At 41.2% G+C, this 6820-nt stretch overlaps 1 non-coding gene across 1 annotated transcript; it reads left to right on the forward strand.

The window, feature by feature from the left end:
- Positions 1–420: 420 nt before the first annotated feature.
- Positions 421–527, forward strand: LOC118483551. Its single transcript, XR_004870842.1, has one exon. It is a non-coding gene; the product is annotated as a small nucleolar RNA R71 (small nucleolar RNA).
- Positions 528–6820: the final 6293 nt, after the last annotated feature.

A 6820-nucleotide genomic window follows, 5' to 3' on the forward strand; every position in this document is an offset into this window, starting at 1 on the left:
TGGTTGTAGGTTCCCGTTGGAGGACCCGACGGCCTAGGTCTATTATCAATGTAGTTTACCATTTCTTGTTGATCGTCCATTTCTTTCATGCAACTCCAATTTTCATGTGACCCACCACACCCCTCACAAGCCATAACCGAGACTGTTTTTGTCATTTCTAATTTTTTTATTTTTGAAGAAAGGGCCTCGATTTGGGCTTGTAAAGAGGTGCTTTCGTCGACCTTATGGGCGCCCGGGGCGATAGACTTATTTCCCCGGGGAGTGTGCCATTGAAAATTGGTTTGAGCAATTTCCTCAATTTGATTATATATTTCGTGTGGGCGTCGATTACCTAAAAGTCCCCCGGAGCTAGAATCAAGTGTCTGCCTAGTATGTGGCAACAATCCATTGTAGAAAGTGGATACTTGTTGCCATATTGCGAGGCCGTGATGGGGGCACTTGCGTAATAGCTCCTTGAACCTTTCCCAAGTTTCATATAAGGATTCCCCGTCCTCTTGTGAGTATGTATTAATTTCAGCCATTAATTTAGCAGTTTTAGAAGGAGGGAAATACTTATATAGAAATTTTTGGGCTAGTTCATCCCATGTGTTTACCGATCCAGCTGGGAGGGTGTTGAGCCAAGCTTTCGCTCGGTCTTTCAGTGAGAATGGAAACATACGGAGGCGGATGGCGTCGTTTGATGCCCCATTGATCCGAAAGGTATCACATATTTCTAAGAAATTAGTTATATGTAGATGGGGATCCTCGTCCGCAAGCCCGTGGAAGGTTGCGGAGTTTTGGAGCATTTGTATCAAATGCGGTCGAAGCTCGAAGTTATTGGCTTCGACATTCGGAGCATTGATAGCGGCGCCTAGATTACCTACGGTGGGCCGTAGATAATCCATAAGGGTACGTTGGTCCGCCATTGGGGGTGGATCACCCGAAACCTTCTCTTGGTTTTTGGCTTTTAACCTTTTTCTGAGAAAGCGTTCGGGTTCTTCTAGCGGTTCTTTTATGTCTTTATTGGAACTGGAGCTCATACACTACGTGAGGATGGTGTCGGGTTCCAAGTCCTGCAATAAAAACAAAAGAATGTTGGTCAGAAGGTTCACCACGGCCCCGTGTTGAGCGAACACGGCCCCGTGGTCGGAAATACAGTGATTGTTTTCCAGATCCCAGTTACTGGAAGTTGGACACGGCCCCGTGTTGCACCGGCACGGCCCCGTGGTCAGCCTTCTGTAACTTGAAAAACAAAAACTGCCAGTAACTTTGCTGAGCACGGCCCGTGTCCGACCAGGCACGGCCCCGTGCTGAGCTCTGCAGAAGCTAAAAATCTAAAAAAAAATCCTAAAAAATTAAAGAAAAATAAAAATATGATTAGGCCGTTGATTCCTAACTTTCTTAAAATCCTTGTGTCCCCGGCAACGGCGCCAAAAACTTGATGCGTGTTAGTGTATATATGTTTTTGGATATATATTTAAGCCCTTTTTACACTTTTAGCCAAGTTTTAAATTTATAAAACACGATATTTACTAACACTAAACATACATATGGGCAAGTGCACCCATCGTGGACGTAGTATAGTGTTGGTAAGATACCGAGGTCGTCCAAGGACACAAGAGCTTTTAATACCGGTTTATCCTCAACGTCTAATCAAATCAAAAAGGTTAGAAAAATGTTTTAAACTAAGAAAAATAAAAACTAACTAAAATGCTGAAAATAAAAATAAAATAAAAACAGATAGTCAAGATGAATCACTTGGATCCGACACGTGTATTAGTATAACCTTTGATTATTTTCGCACTTTTGCACTTGTTTAAGAGATTATCTTAGTTATTGTAGTAGGCCCCTCTTTTGAAGGCGACGTTACCCTCAACCCAGTAGTTTGAGTCAGCAAGGATACAATCCTAAAGGGTCGGATTATTGAAAGATAATGAATTAAGTTATTAATGCAAATTATGGTAGGCCCCGCTTTTGGCGGTGACGTTACCCTCGGCTAAGTAGTCTGAGTCAGCAGGGATACAGTCCTAAATAGCCGGATTATAGTATTAATAGTAGTTAACTTATGAGGGGGTCAAAGAGTTTGGATCCCCGCCATCCAATACCTATGGGCATTGAAGGAGATCCTACTAAATTTGACCCAGGTCCCAAGCAGGACCTCTAAACGCTGAACAAGGGCAAGACCTTTACCAAACTGTTCCCTTAACCCCCGACCAGGTAGCCAACATACCTCCATATAGACCGTGGAGATATGAATGGTGAAAATCTTTTATTTTATATAGACAGTAAAATAACGCCAAGACACCACGGACAAACGATAAGGAAAGATCACCTTCAACATAAGTAACTAGTTATTAAAGTCATTAATACAAAACCAAATAAAAAGTGCAAAAGATTAAAAATAAAAAGTATTATACTAAACACTTGTCTTCACCAAGTGATGTAAGAGACTTAGGCAAACATGGCCTTGATTGTCAAGAACTCTTACGATCAATCTTGGATCCCGAGACGACTCACACACTCTACGATGGACAGTGGATGATGGTGGTGGATGATGGTGTTATGGTGGTGGTGGGTGGTGGATGAAGTGTGAGAGAGGTGGTGTGCCAAGGGATGAGAGAGAATGAAGCCAAGCTCCTCTATTTATAGGCTGAACAGAAGGCTGGACACGGCCCCGTGTCCGTTGGACACGGCCCCGTGCCCGCCTGACACTCTCTCTCTTCATTAATTGTAATTGCGAATTACAATTAATGCGCCTGCTGTACTTTCACCACGCCCCCGTGCTCGCTGGACACGGCCCCGTGGTGGGCAATGGAAGCTTCTACTGGTTTGTCTTTTCTGCTGCTACCTGGGCACGCCCCCGTGTTCGCTGGACACGGGGCGTGTTCAGACTCTGTTTCCTTCTTTTTGCCTTGGGAGGTGCCGTTGAGGGTCCGGGCAGTCCACTTTTGTTCCTTTTCTTGTATTTATGGTAGAATTAGTGGTCTTTTTGCTTCTTTTGTGATTTTGAGCTCATTTTATCCTGAAAATACAAAAGGAAGACAAAAACACTCTTTTTCCAACATTAGTACTTAAAAAGGGTTAGTTTTATGCCTTAATTGATGTGTTTTATATGTTGCATTTTACACACATCAAATACCCCCACACTTGAACTTTTGCTTGTCCTCAAGCAAAACTCTTTAAATGTGGCTCACACTCCCAAATGGAATAGGTAGAAGAGAAGTTTTTTTTTTTTTTTTTTTTTTTTTTAGCTTGTCCTAGAGTGTCGGGAATCCAAGGTTTTTATAGGCTTTATTTTTATTTATTTACAATCCTATTCGTTATGATTTATTTTGAACTTTTCACAAGATAAACTACTTATTTGGGTATAACATCCCTTATTAAAATTCCATTTATATACAAGTTCACATACCTCACGGGAGATCACTCAACACTCGGCCGAAGGTGTATATTTAAGTGAATCACTCGAGAGCGGCACGGAACTTACGTCTTCCATAGGCTTGCCAAGCAATCAATCCTCCTCCTTTTTAACTTTTTACCTTTGTAAATATCAAGAGGACTTTTGGGGTGAAGGCTTGGGTTTAAAGGTGGGTGGTTGGTTAGTGGTTAGTAAAAAGGGCGAAAATCGTAACAAGTGTCGGTTTTCGTAGAATACCTTGTTTTTAGTGACTTATTATTTTTGAAGTATTTCTTCAAACAAGCTTTTGTAGCTTTTGTTTGTTTTTGACTTCATCATCTAGTTTTTTTTTTTTTTTTTTTTTTTTTTTTTTTTGATGTCACTTGAAAGGGCAAGTTGACGAAAAACCGAGCTTGTTATAAAATAAAGGGAAAAAATGAAAAAGGTTTTTGGTGGGTAAAAATGGTTTTTTGGGGTAATGAAATGAAAGGTTTAGGCTCAAAGGGGCTATCTAGGGGGATTTTGGGTAGGTAAAAAAAATGAAAAATAATGGTTTTGAAAGAAAAATAGTTAGTCCTAATGCCTCCATCATTTACTTACTTGGGTTTAAGTTGGTAAGGACTGGGAATGTATCGTTGTGGCAAGTTCTAGATTTGTAAGGACCGAGCGGCTATTCACACAAGAAACGAAAAATGAGCATTTAATCTAAATATGTGTATTTTTATGCTCAATAAAGGCTCAAAACTCACTTTTGTGGGAATGGGTTTTTAATGTGACCAAGCATATATAATCGAATTTTAAACTAGACTTGTTATGCCGTTTCATAGTTTTCTTATGTTGGTTCCTTTTTTATCACGACGCTATCGGTTGTAAACTTGTAAAAATATAACCTTTTTAGAACTTGTTCTTCCCAACTTAAACTAAGACAAGTAAATAAATAAAAAAAATGAAAAAGGTTTTTGAAAAAATTTGGGGTGTTTAGCGGTTCCAATAGAGTTTTGTGTAAGGCTTGTGTTTAGGATTTTGCAAAATTTCAAGGTTTTAGCATCCCCCCCACACTTAAATTACACATTGTCCTCAATGTGTCCAAAAATAATATTTTTGGGTGATTAAAATGTATAAAAGTGTGTTAAAAAGCAAATATTTATGTTACTGGCACTCTGGACACGGCCCCGTGTTCACCGGGCACGGCCCCGTGGTCAAGTGCCAGTAACAAAAATTTCAGAATTGAAACAGAAGCCTGGACACGGGGGCGTGTCCGCTGAACACGGCCCGTGTCCAGTTACCTGAACTGGGTGATTTTTCTGCAGGGGCTCAGCACGGGGCCGTGTTGGTTGGGCACGGCCCGTGTTGAGCCTTTTGTGATGGAGATTTTTGTCGGGTTGCCCTGTTCTTCATGCATGGTTCCATTTTTCTCGTTCCCTTTTTCATCCATTACCACCATGAGTGTGTTTTATTCTGCAAAAAAAATTAAAAGATTAAACTAAACTAAACTAAGGATAGATCCGCGGAATGCCTCCGTGGTGCGCCACGTTTATAAGGGTCCTTGGCTAGACCCGATTTCTGGTTATATCTCTTCTGAGTGGAGTGCCTTGCTTCCCAAGTTACACCGTCAGAGAGCGGCATCCAAGCTTGAATCAATAACCTTCATGTAATTGACCGGGTCGTCGTCCTCTATTTTCTTCCCAACTCCGAACTTCACCTCATCGTCCCCATACCTCAAAGTCAGTGTCCCTTCATTCATGTCTACCACTGCTTGTGCTGTGGCAAGGAAGGGTCTCCCTAGGATAAGGGGGACCTCGGTGTCTTCCTCCATGTCGAGTATGACAAAGTCAACGGGATAAACGAATTTGCTTACCCTTACCAAGACATTTTCGATGACACCTTGTGGGAATTTGACTGATCGATCAGCGAGTTGTATGCTTATTTTTGTAGGGCTCGTGGTTCCCAAGCCAAGCCTTTTGAACATTGATGAGGGCATGAGGTTAATGCTAGCCCCTAAGTCGGCCAAGGCATTGCGAACGGGTGATTCCCCTATTGAACATGGAATCGTGAAACTTCCGGGATCGATTTTCTTTTGGGGTAGTTTATTGAGTACGAGGGCAGAGCATTCTTCGCCTAAATTAACTAATTGCAAATTTTCAATTTTCTTTTTATGTGTAAGGAAGTCCCTCATAAATTTAGAGTATTTGGGCATTTGGGTTAGGACTTCGATAAAAGGAATATTGACATGCAATTGTTTTAACAAACTTTCGAATTTTGCGAATTGCTCATTGGTTTTTTGACGAATTAACCTACCGGGGTACGGAACTCGAGGAGCCTTGATAGGCTCTGGTGATGGGGGAGAGTTCTTTTCCTGCGGATGTGTTGGCGTCGTTTCTTCCGCCGCTGGAGGTACTTCTGCAGGCCCTACGGTGCGGTTTCGTAGTGTGATGAGGTGAACTTGCGCCTTTGGGTTTGTTTCGGTATTGCTAGGTAATGCGCCTTGCGGTCTCTCGGAAAAATTTTGTGCTAGTTGATTTATTTGTTTTTCTATGTTTTGAATGCTAGCTTGTTGATTCCTAAAATTAGATTCTAATTGTAGAAATCTTTCCGAGTTTTTCTTATCAGTGTCGGAGATGAGGCGAGATATAGTATCTTCGAGCCTTTCTCGTCCACCTTGTTGTTGAGTGAAATTTTGTGACTCATTCCTTGATTGCTGAAAGTTTGTTCGTTGGGTTTGTTGGTTACTACTATTGCCGGTTTCCCTCCAACCAAGGTTTGGGTGGTTTCGCCATCCTTGGTTGTAGGTTCCCGTTGGAGGACCCGACGGCCTAGGTCTATTATCAATGTAGTTTACCATTTCTTGTTGATCGTCCGTTTCTTTCATGCAACTCCAATTTTCATGTGACCCACCACACCCCTCACAAGCCATAACCGAGACTGTTTTTGTCATTTCTAATTTTTTTATTTTTGAAGAAAGGGCCTCGATTTGGGCTTGTAAAGAGGTGCTTGTAAGAACTTTGTTTGTATCAGTTACCAGATCTCATCCAGTTAATCAAACGATTGTGTTTCTTTGGTTAACCTTGTGTTTGTCTTGTTCTATGTTTGATCGGCTAAGTTAAGTGGATTCCGCACACTTAACTTTGTTTGCTATAAACAAGGATTCGGTAGTGAAAATCGATCCTCCGATTTAGGGACCTACAAGTGGTATCAGAGCATTGGCTCTTATCCTTGTTTAAAATCAAACATAGTTCGGGTTGTTGAACAAGTTGTAGTGTTTTTATAAGATTTTGGTTCTTGAAACTTCATATTTTTCTGAAAAAGTTATCATAAACTGTTGACTTACTTGGGATTTTGCTAAAATTTTAGTGAAAACCTTGCTTGTTTGTGTGTTTTTCATACTTACAAGTTGGTTTGTATCCCCACCGAACACCAACGTGCCGACCTGTTTACAAAAGCATT

Source organism: Helianthus annuus, chromosome 10 (assembly GCF_002127325.2).
Source record: "Helianthus annuus cultivar XRQ/B chromosome 10, HanXRQr2.0-SUNRISE, whole genome shotgun sequence".
Classification (NCBI taxonomy): Eukaryota; Viridiplantae; Streptophyta; class Magnoliopsida; order Asterales; family Asteraceae; genus Helianthus; species Helianthus annuus.